Consider the following 24371-nt stretch of genomic DNA (forward strand, 5'->3'; position numbering starts at 1 on the left):
ATAAAGCTACAATATCTACCCTGCTAATTTGATAAGAATACAATCACAGTCAGGATTAGGGATTTTCCTCCCCACCTCCACCCATGTAGTTAAATGGGCCAAGCCTTCTTCTTCCTCTGGGATACCTAGAATTTCCCAGGCTCTGTGACAAGTGGTCATGGGTAAGTCACTGAGTTTGGCTTTCAGTACATGAGTGGAGGTGATGTGTGTTGCTTCCAGGCTTGGCTCTCTCACCCCTCTTCCCTCTGCTGTTTGAGGCCACTGAGGTCTGAGAAGAGAAGGGAGCCTAGAAGAACAAGTTTAGTTTGCTGCTGCTACTGCTAAGTCGGTTCAGTTGTGTCCGACTCTGTGCGACCACATAGACGGCAGCCCATCAGGTTCCGTCGTTCCTGGGATTCTCCAGGCAAGAACACTGGGGCAGGTTGCCATTTCCTTCTCCAATGCATGAAAGTGAAAAGTGAAAGTGAAGTTGCTCAGTTGTGTCCGACTCCTAGCAACCCCATGGACTGCAGCCTACCAGGCTCCTCCGTCCATGGGATTTTCCAGGCAAGAGTACTGGAGTGGGGTGCTTGGGTTGAGGGAAGGCTAATTGGGACCACCCAGATCGACTTTACTTGAGCAAGAAATAAACTTCTATTTTTTTAAATCTCAAATATCATAAATACCAAATCGTTAGATAAATATCAAAATCGTTAGATTAGCTTTCTTTGAATAACACAAAGATCATGGGGGTTTCACACAAACCTTATTCCTGAGGATTCCCCTCTTGCCTTAGTCCACACACCATTGTGGTCCCTTGATGTCAGGCATCTCATCATTTTTGTGCCGTGTGAGGGCATGGACATTTTTGCTGAGGCTGAGAAATCCAGGGTCTGGGGTCTAATTTACTAAAGGAAGAACTGAAAACTGAAAGTGCTACTTTAGTTTTCATCCAAGAAGGCCTGGATGAAAAATGGAGGGAGAATTTACCCTTTATTCTGTGTTCTGGTTATTGCTTGCATCTGTAAAAATCAAGTGCATGTGATAATGTATAAGATAATTAAAAGTACTTCTCCTCCCTAGGCATTTTAATACTTTGAAGCTTAAAGAAACCCAACAAGGAGTTAGATATATGAGATATAAATGGAAATGACATGTTAGGATTCTGATCTGGCTCACTGTTTTCTCCTGAGAGAAGTTCAACAACAAGGGAGGAATAAGCAAATTGCAACTTGTATAAGAATTGTCTAAGAAGGGAACTTGTATGAGAAGGTCCTTTGAGCCTCAGTTTCCTCTTCAGTCTAATAGTCATACTGCTATCTGCCTCGCCTTTCCCAGAGTTGCTATGAGGATCCAGATCAATTAAACGTACAGAACACTTGCTTTGGACCTAACAAAAATCAATATAAAAATGATAGAGGACTAAGCACTAGCGTGGGCCGCAGGAACTCTAGTGGATAGGTGGAGGAAGACATGCATGAAAGCAAACGAGCCTATGGATGTGGAAGAATTTCAAAAACTACGCAATATGACTCTAAGTTGTAATTAATTTGGAGTTGGACACGACTAAGAGACTTCACTTTCACCTTTCACTTTCATGCATTGGAGAAGGAAATGGCAACCCACTCCAGTGTTCTTGCCTGGAGAATCCCAGGGATGGGGGAGCATGGTGGGCTGCCATCTATGGGATCGCACAGAGTCAGACACGACTGAAGCGACTTAGCAGCAGCAGCAGCAGCATGTAACTGCAGACTTTCTAGTTGTTAAGGAGATAGAAGTATATTCTTAATCATAGGTCCATGTAAAGCTCTTAGCTTATAATTGGAAGTGAAAACACTGCTGCAGCTCTGGCTGCTACTAGAATGAATGAATAGTTCAGGAGTGAATTTTTCTTGAGGAAAAGGGAAGAAACGTGTTGATCACATTGAAAAATCCATATGCTCAAACTGCCTGCAGACTTTGTCCCTCTACCCTATTCAGCTTGGAATAATTTTTTTTTCCCTTCTATTAAGGAGAGAAGATGCAATCTTGATATTGTGTTCTCCTTTACTTAATGAAGAAGACAGGGGAAAAAAAGACATCATTCTTTTATTCTTTTAGGGCCTTAACTTCTTCAGGTTACTATCAATTAGACACTTTTTTTTTTCAATGTGCTGGCTCTGTGCTGGATCTCTGAGAACATTAATTCGGTATCACTGAAAATGGGACTGGGGATGCAAGATGGTGCAAGACAGGGCTACACAGTGAAGCGCCGCACCCCCTGTCCCCCGCCGTGTGCTGTACCGAGTTTTGTTGTTGTTTAATTGCTCAGCTGCGTCCAACTCTTCTGCAGCTCCAGGGACTGTCGCCCGCCAGGCTCCTCTCTCCATGGGATTTTCCAGGAAAGAATACTGGAATGGTTTGCCATTTCCTCCTCCAGGCGATCTTCCCAACTTGAGGATCAAACCCCTGCCTCCTGCATGGCAGGCAGTTTCTTTACCACTGAGCTACCTGGGAAGCCCATTGTTGTACTGAGTAACCAGCACTTTATATTCTAGGCATTGAAGGGCTGTAGACACTTTTGAGGACAGGTAAACACATGAGTCAGGGCAGATGCAAAGTTCCATCCCAGATAGACCCTGAGAATAATGACTTAAAGTTTACAGGAGTTGATTTTCTTCCATTTGCCATATCTAGTTGGTTGGCTTGTTCTATATGATCATTTAGGGTCTCATCTCTTGCTAAGTCATTTCTTTTTCATCCCCGATACATTGTCTTCTTCATCCTCAAAACTGCATCACGGCTGCCTTCTGGGTTCCAGAAAAGAGGAAGAGGAAAGACAATGTAGAGAAAGTACACCTATTGATTAAAGTCCCAGGCATAGAAGTGGCACGCGCCACTGCTCCTCACATTGCTTTGACGATATCGTAGTCTTGTGACCACAGCTAATTGCAGTCTGGCTGGACAGCCAAGATCTGGCTGCAGTTCTATTATTAGAGTGGCTTCAGTGGACACCTAGTCATCTTGACCACAGGGAAATAATCAGGTATATGTTTTATAAAACATGACGTCTTTCTCAACACCATATAGGAAAGAGGCTGTTGAAGTCCTGCTCTATTTTATTAGAGGCATGTCTGGGAAATTTACAGTCCTCATGAGACAAAAGGGAATGATTCAAGATCTCAAATCAAGAGGTTGGGAAGTGATCCAGTGTACCTTTGTGTCTGTCATCAGGAAGGAGGTAACAACAGTTGCTATGTTACGTTTATCTCACCTACCACAATAGAGAGGGGTTTTATGTGGAGGTCAAAATAAGGTTTTTTAAAAAGCACTCTTTTCCTTCCATTCTTTATAATTGTTAACCCAATGGGTGAAGGTGGCAAGAGAGAGATGCCTGCTTTAATGAGTGGGAGTATTTTATGCTGATATTGTTTAGAATACCTGTACCAAGATGATAATCCAAAGCAGACTGACTTTTAGTCAGCTTTAAAAAATTGTCTAAAAATTCTTTGTAGGTAATCAACCTCCTTATTGCTTGTACCAGGGTGGGCTTCTCTCATGTCCCTGCCTCCTTGGCATGCCACTCATTCCTTTCCTCCTTCTTTTTTCTTTTCCTATTCTCCTTCTCTTATTGTTTTGGTCTGTTTTCATTGTCTCCTTTGTCTCTCTTCCCATTCCCTCCAAAGGCCCCATCAGCCAGACTTTGACTCCAACTCTCCAAAGGCTCCATCAGCCAGACTTTGACTCCAACCACTTCACGCAGTTAGCTCTTGTGTAGATCTGACAGCTGATTGTCAGTTCTGGTCTTACTTGACTTAGCAACATTTATCACTCTTGCTTACTTCTTCTTCCTTGCTCTTCTTGGCTTCTGGGGCACCATCCCGACTTGGGGAGAACTTCATTGGGATCTCATAACAAAATCTTTTCTTCTTGATTTCCAAATGTTGGAGAATTCCAGGCCTCGGTTCTCTGTCCTCTTCTTGTCTCCATATACATCCACTTCTGTGGTGGACTTATCCAGTCTCAGGACTTTAAATATCATATGTAACTGGTGATTCCTAAGTTTCTGTCTCTAACCCAGACTTCTCCCTTGTGCTCCAGATCCATGCATGCAACTCCAACACTTTGCATCACCGCTGGACAGACGCCTCAGACCTTACATATGTACATCTGAGTCCTCAGCTTCCCTTCACAGTTGGTCCATTGCTGGCATTCCCATCTAAGTTTATAACTCTAATTTCTCAGGCCAATAATATATATAAATAACCACCTGTGGCTTCTTTTCTTGTTTGTTTTCATGCCCATATTCAGCAAGTTGGGAAAATCCAGAGGCATTCTTTTGGAAAATGCACCAAGAATGTGATAATTATTACCATCTACGCTGCCATCACCATACCAGCATCGTATGACACCTTTCAATAATGCTTCCATGCATGCTCAGTCACTCAGTTATGTCCAAATCTTTGTGAACCCCATGGACGGTAGCCCTCCAGTCTCCTCTGTCCATGGAATTCTCCAGGCAAGAATACTGGAGTGGGTTGCCATGCCCTCCTCCAGGGGATCTTCCCGTCCAGGGATCAAATCTATCTCCTGCATTGGCAGGAGGATTCTTTACCACTGAACCACCTTTCAACAATGTTACGCCTTTCAACAGTAAGTTACAATCGTCCTCTAGATGGTCTCTGGATACCATTCTTTTCTCCCTTCTCCTGTCTGGACGTAGAAGTGAGGGTGTGGAAGTCAGACCAATCCAGTCTTCTGCTCAAAATCTTCCTTTGGTTCAGTAGAATTTCCAAAGCCCTGTGACCTGCCCCTTTATGATAACCATTAAAAAAAAAAGTTTTATCTGTCCACAGCAAGGCTGTTTTCTTTGTTTTTTGGATTAGCCTTTATTGGAGTGTAGTTGCTTTACAGTGCTGTGGTAGTTTCCTCTGTACAGCAAAATGAATCAGTCGCATATATATATATATATATATATCCCCTTCCTTTTGAACTTCTTCCCAACAGGTCACCACAGTGCATTAGGTAGATCCCTGTGCTAAAGAATCTGCCTGCAGTGCAGGAGACCTGGGTTCAATCCCTGGGTTGGAAAGATCCCCTGGGGAAGGGAAAGGCTACCCACTCCAGTATTCTGTCCTGGAGAATTCCATGGACTATGTCCATGGGGTCGCAAAGAGTCGGACACGACTGAGTGACTTTCACTTTCACTGTCCAGTAGGGAACCTAGTTATATGTTAACCTTTTTGATCTCACCTTCCTAATCTTTCTCCCTCTGTCACTGTTTCAAACATACCTGCCCCTCTTTCGTTACTCCAAGCTTCAGGCATTGGTACTGACTGTTCCCTTTGACATCAGTTATCTTCCTCCAGAGCTGCATGATTTGCTTCTCAACTTTCCCAGACTTTCCTTGCTCAAATATCATTTCAGTAAAGCCTTTTGTTACTGCACTCTATAAAATTGCAACATTTTCCCTCTTCTTTGCTGTCTTTGCTTCCATTAGCAGTATACTACGGAGAAGGCAATGGCACCCCACTCCAGTACTCTTGCCTGGAAAATCCTGTGGACGGAGGAGCCTGGTGGGCTGCAGTCCATGGGGTCGAGAAGAGTCGGACAGGACTGAGCAACTTCACTTTCACTTTTCACTTTCATGCATTAGAGAAGGAAATAGCAACCCACTCCAGTGTTCTTGCCTTGAGAATCCCAGGGACGGGGGAGCCTGGTGGGCTGCCGTCTATGGGGTCGCACAGAGTTGGACAGGACTGAAGCGACTTAGCAGCAGCAGCAGCAGTATACCATTTGCTTTACTGATTTTTTATATTTTCAACTATATTTTACCCTCTAGAATATAAGCTCCATGAGGGCAGAGATTTTTGACATTGTACCCTCAATGTGTAGACAGTGCCTGGCATATGGTGGGAACTTGGTAAAAAAAATTATAGAATTGACGTATAGTCCATTCTATATTTGCTGAGTGAATGGATGGTGCTCCTATCCTTCAGACAGTTCATCCGTCTCCAATTTCTTGCTTTCTTTCAACACTTTCCCTCCAACAATGACTGTTGATGATTTTTTGCTTACCATAGATTTAATAATTTCTCTTTACCATCCAGTCAATTATCTAGCTCTACCACAAATATTTTCTGAGTGTATTTTTGTGTGCTGCACTGCTCTGAGTCTAAAGCGAGTGAGAAATGGTTTCCTTTTTCAGGTTCATTTCTTGTGGGTGCCTTGGATTTAGCCTCAGCTGTTAATGAGTGTGCCTGTCAGATAATGAACTGAATCCACAATCCCCTACAACTTTTTGGAGGTCATTGTCCCTAATGGGGTATGCAGTAGGAGAGTTCTGACTGCATTGCAAAAGAGGGCTGAGGATCATTTGTTTGCTATAGTGATGCTCCTTCAGGAAACACATGACCTGCTCATTTGGAGCCTCACATTCATCATCTCTTACCTTGGCCTGAGTGGGAAAGATGAGGGAGCTTCCTCACTTTTTCTGGTCACACCAGCTAATCACATGAGTGCCCTGCAGGATGTGGGGCTTTTGGAGGAGCAACAGGAAGAGGCTTTTGTTTATTACAAGAAGACATTGCTACTCCCTGAGGATCCTTCCCACAATATGTGGACTGGAATAAGGATTCCGATTCTTCTAGGGTGAATCCGTTGAACCTCCCATTCAACCACCTGTCTTCATTTCTAGGGAGAGGAACATGAACTCTAGGGTCAAAATAAACTGCAAATTGTATCCTGAGCTTTGCCACTTTCTAGCTGTTTGGCCTTGAGTAAGTTCATTTGTCCTCTTCGAGCCTCAATTGCTTCATCCATAAATTGGGGATAATAACAACTACTTTACTGTATTGCTGAGAGGATTCTATGATTTAATACTTGCAACTTCCCTGGTGGCTCAGACAGTAAAGAATGTGCCTGCAGTGCAGAAGACCCAGGTTCGATCCTTGGGTTGGGAAGATCCCTGGAGAAGGAGTGGCTTCCTACTCAAGTATTCTTGCCTGAAGAATTCCATGGACAGAGGAGCCTGGAGGGCCACAGTCCACAGGGTCTCAAAGGGTCAAAGACGACTGAGCGACCAACGTGACTATTACTCAGGCACTTCCTTCAGGGCCTCGTGTGTAACAATCAGGAGCAGTATGATGGTCATTATTGTTATTAAAGAAGTCACTACGATTTTACTTGTATGGAAAGTTAAGTGTTTTTGTTGTGGTTGTTGTCAACTATTTTCGGAGAGTGTCTCAGGGGCACAGGCTTAAAAATATTATCATTGACACAGAACAAAACAACAGCAAACTATCCCAATAGGCTCCCAAGGCTGATACTTATTTTCAATCACTGCGACTGTGGAAAGGAGAGAGAGAGGCCAGCAGAATCTTTATTCTCTGAGGTTCCTGGTGCATTTGAAGAGCTTCAAATAGCCTCCTGTGACAGGAGGAGCCACCAGTCGCCCTCCGCCCCCATGAGGGCAGGAATCGTCTCTTATCTGACAGGGGAAAGGAGCAGCCTTCCTGGCCTCTGTTCTCCCTACATACCTTTGCCCGTCCCAGACATCTTCAGCTACTTTGCACCCACAGGGATGGTTTCTGGATATCCTGCTCTATTTTTAATGCCAGCTCCAAAAATGGTCCAGACATCTGTTTAGAGGCCAATTTCTGCAAAAACAGTCTGTTTTGTGTGTGTGTGGTTCATTGCAAAGCTGGATCTCTGGAGAAGACTGAAGAATATCATAATTTTTGTAGGAGAGCAATAAGCCTGCCTTCCTTGTACTTTTCCCCAGCCTGTGTGGGTGAACACCCAGGGATCCTGAGGGCCAGCCCCAGAAAGCGAGGAGGAGCAGGACCTTGGGAGCAATCCCATCCCCTCGCCTCACCAATCCCCACACCTACCTGTCTCTCCAGTCCCTAGAATCTTCCTTTCTATCTTGTGGCAATGTTGGCTTTGAAATGATGCAATTATTTGCCAGAGACCAAGAATTTTAGTACTTTGTTTTACTCACCCTGTCAAGTTCGTAGCAGCAGTGTGACACAGTGGAGTGCCTAGAGCAGTAGCATGCTTTCCATTGGCTCAAATCCCAGCTGTATTTCTTTCTAGCTGTGCTTCCTTGGGCAAAACACTCAACATCTCAGAGCTCCAGTGATAATATGTGCCCTCAGGGTTGCTTAAGGATTAAGTAACATGGTTTATGAATTATCTCAAGAAACATTACTTTCTGTTATTTCTCTGTGACCTTCTACAAAACCAAATTCTTTAGTAAAGGAGGGAACACAGGTAGGCTAGAAGAATGATAGTGGGAAAGTGACTATAGAGGCAGATAGTGGGGAAGTGACTTATGGCAGAAAGTGAAGAAGAACTAAAGAGCCTCTTGATGAAAGTGAAAGAAGAGAGTGAAAAAGTTGGCTTAAAGCTCAACATTCAGAAAACTAGGATCATGGCATCTGGTCCCATCACTTCATGGCAAATAGATGGGGAAACAGTGGAAACAGTGAGAGACTTTATTTTTTTGGGCTCCAAAATCACTGCAGATGGTGACTCATCCATGAAATGAAAATATGCTTGCCCCTTGGAAGAAAAGCTATGACCAATGTAGACAGCATATTAAAAAGCTGAGACATTACTTTACCAACAAAGGTCCATTTAGTCAAAACTATGGTTTTTCCAGTAGTCATGTATAGATGTGGGAGTTGGACTATAAAGAAAGCTGAGCACTGAAGAATTAATGCTTTTGAACTGTGGTGTTGGAGAAGACTCTTGAGAGTCCCTTGGACTTCAAGGAGATCCAACCAGTCAATCCTAAAGGAAATCAGTTCTGAATATTCGTTGGAAGGACTGATGTTGAAGCTGAAACTCCAATACTTTGCCATCTGATGTGAAGAACTGACTCATTTGAAAAGACCCTGATGCTGGGAAAGATTGAAGGTGGTGGGAGGAGAAGGGAACAACAGAGGATGAGATAGTTGGATGGCATCACTGACTCGATGGACATGAGTTTGAGTAAACTCTGGAAGTTGGTGATGGACAGGGAGGCCTGGTGTGCTGCATTCCATGGGGTTGCAAAGAGTTGGACACGACTGAGTAACTGAACTGAGTCTATTAAGTGTGAATAGCACTATATGTAAAAAAAAAAAGCACAAGTATTAATTAAAAATACTTTGTAGCTAAAAAATGCTAACAATCACCTGAAAACTCAGGTTTGCCACAAACCTTAAATTTGTAAGAAATAAAATAAAATAAGGTATGTGTGTGCAGAATTAAGATAAGCATTGTGTGAGCTTTTAGGGCTGTTGTAAAAAAAAAAAGCACCACAAATTTGGTGGCTTTAAACAGCAGACATTTATTTTCTCACTGCTCTGGAGTCCAAGGTCTCCAGGTCAAGGTGTCAGCAGGGCTGTGTTGTCTCTGAAGGCTCTAGGGGAGAACCTTCCTCTGTTTCTTCCAGTTTTGGGTATTTTCTGACAATCCCGTTTTCCTTAGCTTGTAGATACATCACTCCAGAAAACACACGGCCGTCTTCTCCCCATGTGCCTTCATGTTGTCTTTCCACTGTGTCTGTCTCTGTGTTCAGTTTTCCCTTTTTTAAATAAAGATAATAGTCATTTTTTTTTTTTGTCAACAAAAGTCCCTATAGTCAAAGCTATGGTTTTTCCAGTAGTCAGTTTTTCCAGTATGTACAGATATGAAAGTTGGACCATAAAGAAGGTTGAGCGCTGAAGAACTGATGCTTTTGAACTGTGGTGTTAGAGAAGATGCTTGAGAGTCCCTTGGACTGCAAGGAGATCAAACCAGTCAATCCTAAAGGAAATCAATCCTGAATATTCATTGGAAGGATTGATGCTGAAACTGAAACTCCAATACTTTGGCCACCTGATGTGAAGAGGTAACTCATTGGAAAAGACCCTGATGCTGGGAAAGATTGAAGGCAGGAGGAGAAGGGGACGACAGAGGATGAGATGGTTGAATGGCATCACCGACTCAATGGACATGGGTTTGAGCAAGCTCCAGGAGATGGTGAAGGACAGGGAAGCCTGACATGTTTCAGTCCATGGAATTGCAAAGAGTTGGACATGACTGAATGATTGAACAACAACAAAAATAGTCATTTTGAATCAGGACACACTCTAATGTCCTTATTATAACTTGAATATCTGTGAAGATTCTATTTTTCAAATAAGGTCCCATTTATAGGCACTGAGAATTAGAACATCATTGTATCTTTTCAGGGGACACAACTCAACTCTTAATAGGCATTAACAGGTTATTGTATTTTATTTCCTTAGATTTTTTTCAGTTGAGATACAAGTTAACTTTTTAAAAATAACATAGCCGCATTTATTTAAGAATGTGTTCCAATATCAAATGGCAAAGTTCAACAATGTAAAACCCAAATTACTTTTGCATCAACCTTATAATTTTACACACAGTAATGCATACATTTCAGCGCTACTCTCTCAATTCTTCTCCCCTCTCTTTCCCTCCCTGTGTCCATAAGTCTGTTCTTTATGTCTGTGTTTCCATTGCTGCCTTGCAGATAGGTTCATCAGTACCGTCTTTCTAGATTCCACACACATGCATTAATATATAATATTTGTCTCTTTCTGACTTACTTCAATCTGTATAGTCGGCTCCAAGTTCACCCACCTCATTAATAAATGCCTTCCTTTTTATGGCTGAGTAATAAATCCCTTGGACTGTAAGGAGATCCAACCAGTCCATTCTGAAGGAGATCAGCCCTGGGATTTCTTTGGAGGGAATGATGCTGAAGCTGAAACTCCAGTACTTTGGCCACCTCATGCGAAGATATGACTCACTGGAAAAGACTCTGATGCTGGGAGGGATTGAGGGCAGGAGGAGAAGGGGATGACAGAGGATGAGATGGCTGGATGGCATCACTGACTCGATGGACTTGAGTCTGAGTGAACTCCGGGAGTTTGTGATGGACAGGGAGTCCTGGCGTGCTGCAATTCATGGGGTCGCAAAGAGTCGGACACGACTGAGAGACTGAACTGAACTGAACTGAATATTCCATTGTGTGTATATATCACAAATTCCTTATCCATTCATCTGTCAATGGACATCTATGTTGCTTCTATGCCCTAGCTATTATAAACAGTGTTGCAATGAACATTGGGGCACATGTGTCTTTTGACTATGTTTTTCTCAGGGTATATGCCTAGTACTGGGATTCTTAGGTCATATGGTAGTTTTATTCCTAGTTTTTAAAGGAATCTCCAAGGAGAAAATACTTGCAAATGAAACAACTGACAAAGGATCAATCTCCAAAATATACAAGCAGTTCATTCAGCTTAATACCAGATAAACAAACAACCCAATTAAAAAGTGGGCAGAAGATCTAAACAGACATTTCTCCAAAGAAGACATACAGATGGTTAATAAAAACATGAAAAATGCTCAACATTGCTCATTATTAGAGAAATGCAAATCAAAACTATGATGAGGTATCACCTCACACCGGTCAGAATGGCCTGTCATCAGAAAATCTACAAACAGTAAGTGCTGAAGAGGGTGTGGAGAAAAGGGAACCCTCTTGCATCATTGGTGGGAATGTAAACTGAGATAGCCACTAGGGAGAACAGTATGGAGAGTCCTTAAAAAACTAGGAATAAAACTACCATATTTCCTTAGTTTTGTTTTCAGAGTAATGCAACCTTCTTTTCTTTTTGTCTATTTTCTTAACCTTGGCAATGATTCTTATTTAACTTCTCAGAAGGAGCAAATAAGAACCACTGCCAAGATCAGGAAGGTAAACTATTTTACTCCTGTCTCATAATGTCTGATAACTGTCTCCCTTATCTATCTATCTGTCCATCTATGTGTTTATATATATGTGTGTCTATCAATTATCTATCTAAACATATATTCCTTTTTCACTTGGAACTTTACTGGTGACAGATATATGTGTGAACTGTATGAATGCTTAACTTATATTGGATTCTTTCCTTATTGGAGGTTGAAAAGACACTAGAAGTAATAATTCCATTGGAGAAAAACATGCTTTCCTTAAATAATGAAATAGTCTTTTCATTTAAAATATTTATTTCCTAGTGAAAGAAACAACTCTATCAGTTGGAACAATGCTTTTATGAGCAAACAGTTCAGCAACATTTTCTGGGCCAGCCAATAACAGTGGTAAACACACAACAAATCATTTCAATTTACCAACTGTTCTGAAATTATCTGACCAAGCAGAAAGCATTAATCCGGATCATGTTACAAATGGACATTGAAATAGGGTCACGAACCTTGGAGAAGATGAGGAAGAATCATCTTCTGTCTGATTTGGAATGGCTTCTTTTATCATTGTTCAGTGTTTTTGCTCTCTTTATTTGTAACTAATGGCATACCGTAGTTCAGGTCTGCTGATCTTAATCTACAAACTAGGCCATTAGCAGCCCCAGTCTGCGTGATGGCATACCAATTAAAATTAGGAGATTAAAGAGTAATGTTCCTTGCCTGAGACCAGTCTGCATACCAATGACAATTTCTCCAGCTATTGAATGAAGAAAGATGGAAATGGCAGTGGACTTGATATCATTAAATTTAGGGGACATTGAATAGTGAGTGGGGAGCAAGTCAGTCTGCTAGAGGACTGGGAATTAAAATCCAGAGACAGAAGTGTTAATATTTGTTTTACTATTTAATATTCATCCATTTATTTTTACTTTCAATAATTATTAAAACTCCATCTAAATTAAAAGGAGATCAGGCTAATAGAAAAGATAGTCAAATTCCATATTTCTTTATTCCAAATAGAATTTCAGAGCTCCTGTTTTTCTCTCTGTAAAATAAGAACAAGATACCCAACTCTGTACTACAGCAAAGGATGGAGAGATGGTTTGATGAATGAGATAAGTTTGGGATTGAATCTTAAAATTTTAAAGATGATATCCAAAGAATGATTCAGAAACAAGAAATGGGACTTCACTCAATTTAGCTTAAAAGATTGAAAATTTAATATAGGTTCACCCCATGTAAACCTAGGGCCTATGTACTATGACTCAGTATACAAGCACTTCTGTACCAGCATAGTCTAGACTTTGCTTCCCAGGTGGTGCTAGTGGTAAAGAACCCGCCTGCCAATGCAGGAGACATGAGAGACTCAGGTTCCATCCCTGGATCTGGAAACTCCCCCGGAGGAGGGCATGGCAATACATTGCAGTATTCTTGCCTGGAGATTCCCAGTGGACAGAGGAGTCTGGTGAGCTACAATCCATAGGGTCACAAAGAATCAGACATGACTGAAGTGACTCAGCACACAAGCATGCATAGTCTAGCCTCTGAAATATATCAAATAAGAATATTATTTTCTTGGGTCATTTGAAGATGATTTAAAATAACCGAATTTGTAAACTCCCAGGTGGATCAGTGGTAAAGAATCTGCCTGCAACTTAGGAGTCGTGGGTTTGATCCTTGAGTCAGGAAGATCCCCTGGAGGAGGAAATGGCAACCCACTCTAATATTCTCACTAGGATTCTCATTCTCTAGTATTCTCTGGGAAATCCCATGGACAGAGGAGCCTGGCAGGCTACAGTCCATGGGGTGACAAAAGAATCAGATGTGACTTAGCAACTAAACAACAAAAACAATTCGTTAGCTAAAGCAACACTTTCACAAATCCCTTTTGTATGTGTCTTAATTCCCAGCCTTCTCTAGATTCTTTTACTTCAACAAACTACTTTAGAACTCTTCCTGATATCTGTGCTCTTAGAATTCTTATCTATCTTGATCCATATTTTCTGACTTTTTTTCTGTTGCTGATTCAAGTAAGACTTCTGTTTTCTTCTGTCTGGCCAGAATTTTTCCTTTGCTTTCAGTTAAAAGCAACTAGGTAGCAAAGAGATAAACTTCCTTGAAGTACAAAGGAAGTAAGATGATTGGAAGTGTTAACCAAAATGTCAGAAATGGATAACTGAATGAAATCAAAGGTTTTTATTTGGATTTGTGAGGACTGCAGCCCAGGAAACATAGATTCAGTAAGCACTTATACTGTGTTGCCCCAGACTTCAAAGTGGGGGAAGCTGATGAAAGGCAGAAATGGCAAGATTATAGTTAGTTACACGAGTTGTTTATCAAGAATTATAGTTGGAGCTGAAAAGAAGAAATGGTGCTTGTTAAGTAGGAATCTGTTGGAGTGGGACATGGTGGCATAGTTACAAGGGGAGACCTTGAGACACAAAGTTGCAGCTGGCACTTTTAAAAACTGCTGGTATCCTTGGCTAGGTACTGTTCACAGAAAGTTCAAGTTCTCAGTGGTGCAGAGATGCATTTGAGACCAGATTCTCAATGGCCTCCTAGTCTATTCTTGTACGCTGAACTCGGATGTTCCAGTTTAATTTCAATTTGTCATCAGAAGAGATGGGGAGATGAAGGGGGAGGGCAAGGGGCATCTACACTCTAGTTCTTCTGGTCCCTGGTGCCCCTGGATCACTGGGGAGCTCCCAAGACCTGGGACAATGTCAAACAACTGCTGCTTTACCTCTCTCATCCTTGGTCAGATGGTCTCTCATTTATGCTTGTCTGCCTGGCTTTTTGCCAGGTTCTTTGTCATTCATCTGCCTGTATCTGGGTTCTTCACAACAGACCACCTAAAAAGGGCAGCCTTTGTGTTTTTAATGATCTTTCAGAATGAATTGCTTTAATTAAGTGATTCCCAAGAGAGAGAATCTAATAGCCCAATTTGGTGCAGTCATTTACTTCTGGTCCAATAAACTGTAGTCAAAGGAGGCAGGGTCACATGGCAGGTGCATTAGGGCATAATATAGCTAGTAAGCTTGGCAAGGTGATGATGGTGTGGGGAGAAATAAATAATGTGGTATTCCCAGTACAGAGGATGTATTTAAGCTTCTTTAAAGTTGTTTCAAACTCATTTCAGGCACCAGTACTTTGGACTTGGTACTAGGTCCTGATTATATACTAGTTGTCTTTGGACACAGACACCTAATTTACTTGGATTTGACTTAAAAGCCTGTTTGGAGGTTTCCCCATCTCAGAAATCATTGGACTGATAATATTCTCCAAGATTATGAAAACTCTTCGTGACAGTTGCAGGGAATTCATCCTTGGAGGGAATTTTTGGAGGGATAAGAAAGGGTTAGTACAATGGGAGTAGAACATAAAATCAGGGGAAGCTCCAAGCCCTTAATGGTGTATACTGTGGAGAAACTGACAGCTTGATTTTCCTTGATCTGGCAAACATTTCCTTAAGCCCAGTTGCTGTTGCTGCTAAGTCGCTTCAGTCATGTCCGACTCTGTGTGACCCCATAGACGGCAGCCCACCAGGCTCCCCTGTCCCTGGGATTCTCTAGGCAAGAACACTGGAGTGGTTTGCCATTTCCTTCTCCATTGCATGAAAGTGAAAAGTGAAAGTGAAGTCGCTCAGTCTGGTCCGACTCTTAGCAACCCCATGGACTGTAGCCTACCAGGCTCCTCCGTCCATGGGATTTTCCAGGCAAGAGTACTGGAGTGGGGTGCCATTGCTTTCTCCGTTAAGCCCAGTAGGAAAGCATAAACTATATGCTAATTACAGTTTCTCAAACTATAATTATTGATCTTTGGAGCTACCCTTAACTTGGGCTTCTCTGGTGGCTCAGATGGTAAAGAACCTGCCTGCCAATGCAGGGAGATGTGGGTTTGATCCCTGTGTTGGGAAGAACCCCTGAAGAAGGGACTGGCAACCCACTCCAGTATTCTTGCCTGGAGAGTCCCATGGACAGAGGAGCCTGGTGGGCTACAGTCCGTGGGGTCACAAAGAGTCGGACATGACTGAGCGACTAATACATTCACTTTCACTTAGTTATGATATGTGTGTTTATTCGCTCAGTCGTGTCCGACTCTTTATCATTGCATGCATTGTAGCTCACCAGGTTCCTCTGTCCATGGGAATTCTCCAGGCAAGAAAATTGGACTGGGTTGCCATACTCTCCTCCAGGGGATTTTCCCAACCCAAGGATAGAACCCAGGTCTCTTGCATTGCAGGTGGATTCTTTATTGCCTGGGCCACCAGGGAAGCCCAAGAATACTGGAGTGGGTAGCCTATCCCTTTTCCTGGTGGACTTCCTGACCCAGGAATCGAACCTGGGTCTCCTGCATTGTGGGCAGACTCTTTACCAGCTGAGCAACCAGGGAAGCCAGGTTATGATATAGGTCCCTGAAATTCAACAGGCTACGGTAGTACTCTGAGTTCCCTTCCAAACCTAAACCAAAACAGAAAACTATTTTCTGAAAACCCTAAACCAAAACAGAAACAGAAAACTTCCTATTCTGCCTTTACCAATGTGATTCATGCTACCTAATTATTCAAGATAGAAAGTGATGAAAACAATTAAAAAGTAATTATGGAAGATCAAGTGATAATGATGGTGGTGAAGATGATAATGAGTTTTGCTTGTACCATTGCAATAGCCCCTTAACTATTTTATCTACTGCAAGAGTAGATGAATTGGAGTGTTATCTCTTTATAATCCATTTCTAACATGAGCCAGAATTATTTTTCAAAAATTAAAAATATGGCTCCTGATTTTCTAAAGGACAATGTCAAAATTGCTTTAAAAAAGCTCTTTGTTGATTTTTATCCTAATTCACTATCAGAATCTAAGTCTCATTAGACCATGTCTTTTCTCCTTGTATTTATAACTCACTCCAATATCGCCAGCCCTTAGAACAATGCTTGGTACAGAGTAGGTACTCAATAAATTTTGTTTACTAAATTGCATTTTACCATTGCCATTTTTATTCTCTTTCCTCCTGAAATTGATCTTTCTTATTTTTCTTATATCAGTCTCCAAGTCCTTTTATCATTTTCTTATTTCTAACTGTGTTTATGTTCATGCATGTTTTTCCCATTTTTCAAATCCACATGTTTTCCCTTTATTTCTCACATCATGGTAGAACCCTGATAAGAAAGTATCTAATTGAATCTTCCTTTAGATCTGTGTTACTTTCGTCAAGGAAAATAAAAAGAGTGTGTTCCCCTGTAACATCAGAAATATGGCCACCAGTGATATCAGTAGGAATGGCCCCAAGACGCAGACTAGGAGGGCTGGGCTGCACCATTGACTGATGAGAGTGGACACCTTGCCTACTTGTTTTGAGTGCCTCATGATCTGCTATCTACGGAAGTGCACCTGCTGAAGGTACTCTGGCTAGTCTCCATTCACGTGTCTAGCTTTTATCTGTTCCTGTGGTTTCTGTGCCTATTAAAGTTCTCAAATAGAACTTTATCATCTTAACGGTTCAGGGGAATGGTTTTTTTTCCCCTCATCAATGTTAACTTTATTCTCTTAGTTTGTTGTAGGTCTCAGAATGTGACAGTCATTTTACTTAATTATCAAGAGATTGGGCTTACTCCTTCATTTCCTTAAAACCCCCACTGTAAGAATCCAGACCTGTTCCTTTGGGGTTGGAGTAGAGGGGACAGAGTTTGTCCTTTACTTACCTTTAGTATGATGCCTCTGAATGCTCTCCTCAACTAGGCCTTGACCTTTGGACTTACATGTCCATCTTTGTATCACCCAATTTTCTAAAAAATCATGCTAAATCCCTTTAGAGAGAATCCTCCACCCTCAGTGTTCGATCATCTGATAAGATCCCTCATCCTGCGTGTTCCCCCAGGTGGTATCTGATCATTTCAGTTTGCCTTCAGCAAGAATCCTACTGAATCTGTTTCACCAGAATCCCCCTTGTCTGTAATGTTTTCTTGTACTATTTTTTTTTTTTCCATCCACTGACACCCTACCCTGCTTTTGGGCTACAAATCTCTAGTTTTCTTTGTTATATTCAGATTGAGGCTGGTTCTATACTTGGGTCTTGTTCCCCTTATTGCTATAGTTCCTGAATAAAATCTGTTCTTACTGCTTTAAGTACTGTCCAGTTGTTTTTTCCTTTAACAGAAGATATTTTATGGTTGTATCCAAAGCTCCCTCTATGTTTAGGCAACTAGAATGGAGAATAAGCTTCTTGATAACCTCAAAGTAATTTTCTATTCCTGGGAGACACTTCTTGACTTTCAGCTTTCTTTTTCCTCTAGATTTTGATTGCTACACTGAATCTTATTGATCTGGGCCCAGTGACTTTTCAGTTGCAGGAAATAGAAACCACTGCGGCTACTTTTAGTAGAATGAGTTTTAATATAAGAATCTAGTGCTTACACAATCTTTGGAAGGGCTATAGGTTTCAGACGTGGGCCAGCCCCTGGAAATGACCTCCAGAACAAGCCTGTTAGGCTTGCTATCAGGAAAACTGTTCATTGTGACAACAGTGTGGGGAATGAGGAGACTGCCCTCGGAACAGTGTCCCCAGGAACACATCACCTTGTCTGTGATTCAGGGTCAACTTTCTGGCTTTTTCTACCCCACTCACATGAGGCTAAGGGGTAGACCTCAAATGCTCCTACACATAGTAAATCCCAATATTTTTCATGACGATGTTTGCAATGGCAAATACCAAGGAAGAAGGAAACCCTGTTTTTCATGCTCACCTTCTAAAATCTCATGACAAAATATCAGGGCAGTATTTAAGATTTAATGGAAACCTGTTTATATCCAAAATGTGTCTTCAAGGGAGTCTGGGAAATGTGGCTCTTAGCTGTCCACAGTTTAAGAAGGAAGCTGGAAAGGATGGTGAGTCAGTTCATCTACCAGAACCTGTCACCAGCCTATCAAACATCAGGATTATACTAGCAGCTCTCATTTAGACTTCAGAATTTCAAAGATGTGGCTGGAAAGTATGATGTTTTTTCTACAGGTGGAAGTATTACATCCCATGAGATCCTGTTTGTTAGCTCTGGCTTCTTGGGCCAGGGAAGAATCCCTAACCCAAGGCAGTAAATCAATTCACTAAATTAAATCTTAATTTTTTGGGGGGGGGGGTTTGATTTCGAACTAAGATGCATAGTAGGTGATTTAAGTAAAGAAGACCTAATCTGAAAGATCGGAAGCTGATGTCTGCATTATGGGCAAAGTGGAGGGTGAGTAAATAAAACAACTCAGGAAGAGGAATAAAGAGAACAGAGAGCTCATGAACAGAGATGGAGATAGGCCCCTGAGAAACAGAAGACTCAGTTTCTGAATTTATAATTTCCAGGAAGGCCCAGCTCTGTTTAATTTCCTGTCTTTGAATGCCTAAATGCCTATTGTATCCTTATAGGAAGGATAACTCTCCCCTTCTCCACTACTCTATTTTTCTAGAGCTAGTTTGAATTTCTGTTTCTCACAATAGAAAGTTGATTATAGTAAAATTCACAACTTTTAAATAATATTTATTTAAATGTTAGCATTGTGTTAGAGAAAAACTGTCTACATGTAGTATTATCTTCAATTTTCCAGGTTCTTCTCTCTCTGCTCCCAACAAGAGAAAGATTATTGTTGGCTGAGAGAGTCAACATATTAGGCCAGTCAACATTAGTGATCCATGTAGGAGCCACAGAGGATATGTGAGGGAGAAAGTTTTTGGTCATTCAAAAAAAAAAAAAAAAATCACTGTTGGTTGAAGATCAAGGTGAGAGAGAAGTGTAGAGAAAAGGAGAGACTGTGATGGATTACAAGTGGGTTTGACATTCTTTTTAACTACTTTGGTAGTTGTCCTATTTTTCTTTGAGTAGAGTCTTCTGATTGGGTCCTGCAAAGACTGTGGACTTAAAAGTGCCACATCTGCAAAGATTACATGTTTTTATAGAGAGACTTCTGGTATATTTTGGCAACAGGTTGAAATATATGTGTATATTCCAACAATATTGAAATGTTATATATTCATACCCTTGCATATATGCGTATCTCCGAGAATAAAAATATTTGGAAAGTCCTCCTACCCCTCCCCTTCATTCATAGAACATTGAGTTCACATTGCTTTGGGGACAGGTTGTGGGGAGCATTTGTCTAGAAGGTGTTATATGGTCTGTCTACAATGAGGTGGCCTGTTCTGCAAGAGATGCCTAGTTCAAATGACTAAACTGGTTTTGGCCATAAACATGATTAAGTTCCATAATAATCATGAAAACAAAATTTTCAAGAGGATTTAATTGTGGTTTGGATAGGTATAAACGTTAGTGAGTGGAACAGATGAGCATATCCTTTTAAGATAAATGCTTGTATGGACAATGAACAAGTACATCTAAAAGCTATTTCACGGGGAATTTTTTTCACTGACTCATTGGCTGGTTTTATCTACATGCAGAAAAGTACTTTAACCCTGCACCTTACAAATAGTCACTTGGAATGGTTCAATGTCCTTTGCTTGGCAGAGAGACAAGACATCTCTGTGTCTTCTGTGTGGAGCACACTGTATTATAAAAATTGCAAACCCTTCTTTGTTTCCTGGGCAAATAACATGCTTAGGGAGCTTCCCACGTGGTGCTATTGGTAAAGAACCCACCTGCCAATGCAGGAAATGTAAGAGAGCCAGGTTTGATCCTGGGTGGGGAAGATCCCCTGGAGGAGGGAATGGCAACCCACTCCAGTATTCTTGCTGGAGAATCCCATGGACAGAGGACCCTGGTGGGCTAAAGTCCATGGGGTCTTGCAAAGAGTCAGACATGACTAAAGTGACTTAGTGCACACACACACCATACCTAGGACCAACTGTAGTACAAACTGCAAAGTAACCTCTGAGTTTCTGCAAGGCTAAAGGTATTGTTCACTCCCTGTTTGAAGATGTGGCCTTCCCAGACTAAGATGCTGTTGGGTTTAGTTTAAGAACCAGGAAAGACCAGTGTTTATAAATAATCCTTTGTAATGATAGTTAGTTCTTTTGAAATGGCAATGGAAGCACCAGAGCAAGGTGTTTATTTTTAATTATTATTATTATTTAACATAAAGAATGTCATTGGGGAAGAGCCCATGCCATGCATCTGGATCCACCCTGTGTAACACCTTGCTTCTAGTGAGATTTGTATCTGCTGTGGTGGATTACAAGTGGCTTTGAACTATTTTTTTTCCCCTGCACTATGAGGCATGTGAGAGCTCAGTTCCCTGACCAGGGTTTGAACCCGTGCCCTGTTGGGTGGAAGTGCGTAGTCTTAACCACTGAACTGCCACAGAAGTCCATGAGCTACTTTTTAATCACTTTAGTAGTTGTGCTGTTTTTTTTTAATTGGATAGGGTGTTTTGATTGAACTATACAAGACTCCAGGTTTATAATGGCCAAATCTACACATACTTTGGCTACCTGATATGAAAAGCCAAATAATTGGAAAAGACTGTGATGCTGGGAAAGATTGAGGGCAGGAGAAGGGGGTGACAGAGGATGAGATGGTTGCATGGCATCACTGAATCGATGGACATGAGTCTGAGCAAACTCCAGGACATAGTGAAGGATAGGGGAGCCTGGCGTGCTGCAGTCCATGGGGCTGCAAAGAGTCAGCCGTGACTTAGCAACGGAACAACAACAACAAAGACTGTGGTGGTTCCATTGTTTTTTCCTTTATTTAATTAGCTAAGTTCCTTCCCTGGTGGCTCAGAGGTTAAAGCGTCTGCCTGTGATGTGGGAGACTCAGGTTTGATCCCTGGGTTGGGAAGATCCCCTGGAGAAGGAAATGGCAATCCACTCCAGTATTCTTGCCTAGAGAATCCAATGGAGGGAGGAGCCTGGTGGGCTACAATCCAGGGGGTCACAAAGAGTTAGACACAACTGAGCTACTTCACTTTCACTTTCACTTTGGCAGAGAACAAAAGAGGTCTCAATTGGTACTTTAAAGATGATTTAATGAAAAATTATTTTTAAGTGTGTGGGCAGGGTTCAGGGTCTCAATTAAAAGGACTGAAGTATCTCAGAACCAAGAGGAGAGAATCTCAAAGTCCAGGCAGAAGTTCCCAAAGCCTGGACTAGCTGAAATGCATATTCTGGGCTAGCCCTCATGCCATCGAGCCTGGAGCCCAAAACGAACTAAAGAGCAGTGCTATCAGGAGAAGCCGAGCCAGGCAGAGTCCAAACCCACGAGATAATCTGAAAGAGTTAGAAGAAAGTGGAAAACAAGGTAAACTTTCAGGAAAAGAATGTGGATATTTTACTTCAGTCAAAGGTTGAGAGGACTGCTGGGGAGATTTTCTTAGTCTTTGTAGAATAAAAGAGTCAATATGGTTGAGATGTCTACCTCCTGTCCCGTTGTTACTGAAAAATCAAGCCGGTTAAGACCTGAAGTAACCAAAGCTGACTGAGCCTCATCTTTGGTGATTTGGTGGAGCGCTGTGTCTCACGTCTTCCTTTGCAGTGTACTGACAATGTCACATAACCCGATAGTAATTTTTTCTGGATCCATTTTTATTTCCTGGTTCATTTAAATTAAAGATAATTTAGTTTTCAGTCTCTCATTTTGCATGAATGTTGATTAAGAAAGTTACTCACTTTTTGCTCCCACGGTGTTTGGCTACCTCATCTAAGGGCTTGGGGATCAGGAGGTAGAATGAAGTGACATGTAATAATGTCACTCCTGTGCCAAGAAACCCTTGAGTCATGGGTGTTGAACACATTTAAGTTTATTTCTTTCTTCAAGCACACCGTCATGTAGGCAGGGTGGCTCTTCTTTATCTTTTAGCTATACCATCTGGAACAGGTGGCCACCAATATAACCAGTCACAGAGAGATATGGGGTATCCTGTGAAAGTTTTTTTTTTTTACAAAATTTTATCCTTAAATTTACAATAGGTTCCAAGACAATACTTCATTCTAGCTATAGGTGGCAACAGATATTATGGCAGGGAACACAGATGTTCAAACAGGAATGGAACTAAGGCTCATCGTTGCCTCAGGCACAAGGAACAGCTTACTTTTTGCCAGATTTCCTAATTCCACCTGTAGCCAGGTGAATTTTTCCTATGGCCTTTGCTTTTAGCTCCTCAAGTTTCTTCTGTTCCTCCTTCTGTTTCTGACTGAATGCCTTGTCCAGCTTCTCAGCTTGCTTCTTTATTGGGCTGCTTCATGCCACCTTCAAGGCCTAATATGACACCTGCCTGAGATGTTTATAACCGTGAGCATTATAGCCATTTCACTGGCTGGAACTCAGTCAGATAGCCTCAATCCAAAGGAAGTTTGAAAGTAAAATTTTTCTGGATGTTCTGGAAGAGGAAACAATAGGTCACTACTGTAGTCATGGAAGGGCTTTCCTGGTGGCTCAGCAGTAAAGAATCTGCCTTTAATGCAGGAGATGTGGATTCTATCCCTGGGTCATGAAGAGCCCCTGGAGAAGGGCATGGCAACCCACTCCAGTATTCTTGCCTGGAGAACCCTATGGGCTGAGGAGCTTGGAGGGCTATGGACCATAGGGTTGCAAACATTCTGACATGACTGAAATGACTGAGCATGCACACATAATCATGGAAAAAGAAAACTCAGGAATCTGGGAAAAAAACTCAGGAAGAAGATATCTTTCTTAGACAGCTAGTGTATAGTTTTGATATGTTTCTATAAGTCCTAGTCCACTGATGGGGATCCTTTTGAAGTCGGGGATTAAAGACCAGAAAGTAGCTGTAGAAATAATTTGGGTTTAATATAATAAGAGGTAGAACCTCTTATTATTACCAAAGAATTGATGCTTTTGAACTGTGGTGTTGGAGAAGACTCTTGAGAGTCCCTTGGACTGCAAGGAGATCCAACCAGTCCATTCTAAAGGAGATCAGTCCTGAATATTCATTGGAAGGAGTGATGCTGAAGCTGAAACTCCAATACTCCGGCCACCTGATACGAAGAACTGACTCATTTAAAAAGACCCTGATGCTGGGAAAGATTGAAGGTAGGAGGAGAAGGGGATGACAGAGGATGAGATGATTGGAAGGCATCACTGACTCAATGGACATGAGTTTGAGTGAACTCTGGGAGTGGGTGATGGACAGGGAGGCCTGGCGTGCTGCAGTCAATGGGGTCGCAAAGAGTTGGACACGACTGAGCGACTGAACTGAACTGAGGTAGAACCACGATGCTAAGTACTGAGAAAGAGGAAATGGATTAAGAACAACTATATTGCTGAGAATCTACAGTACTGGGAAACTGATCTGTAGACAAAAAAGAGGGGCAAATGAAAAATTATTTTCAAGAATGCCTAGCTGCATAGACATAAAGATGGTGATTTCTACATCAATGGTAGGAAAATGTGAAGAGCTGGATTTGTTGGAATCCATGATGATAAAATTGAGTTTTGATATCTTGGTTTGAATTCCAAGCAGAACAGTCCTGGGGTTGCTTGAAGAAGTATCTGAGAGCCAAATCCATGGTAACTTAAACCATGGAAGCAAGTGAATACTTAGAAGCAGATGAAAGCATAACTACATATAGAGAAAGAAAGATTCTAGAACCAAGTTTTGAAGAATATTCTTAGGCAATGCAAAATCACATATAGCATGTCATAGGTTCTGCTTATAAGAGAATCCAAAATAAGATAAGAATGATTTCAGTAAATTAAGATTTAA

General features: G+C 41.6%; 1 long non-coding RNA gene across 6 annotated transcripts in view; it reads right to left on the minus strand.

Moving 5' to 3' along the window:
* Positions 1–9283: 9283 nt before the first annotated feature.
* The window catches only part of LOC129657741 (uncharacterized), a 90856-nt gene continuing 75768 nt past the window's right edge, over positions 9284–24371 (minus strand). For all 6 annotated transcript variants that reach the window (XR_008717059.1, XR_008717056.1, XR_008717058.1 and 3 more), the window contains one exon: positions 9284–9532. This is a non-coding gene — a long non-coding RNA (uncharacterized LOC129657741). The remainder of the gene's footprint in view (positions 9533–24371) is intronic.

The sequence above is a fragment of the Bubalus kerabau genome, chromosome 7 (genome assembly GCF_029407905.1).
Source record: "Bubalus kerabau isolate K-KA32 ecotype Philippines breed swamp buffalo chromosome 7, PCC_UOA_SB_1v2, whole genome shotgun sequence".
In the NCBI taxonomy this organism is placed as follows: domain Eukaryota; kingdom Metazoa; phylum Chordata; class Mammalia; order Artiodactyla; family Bovidae; genus Bubalus; species Bubalus kerabau.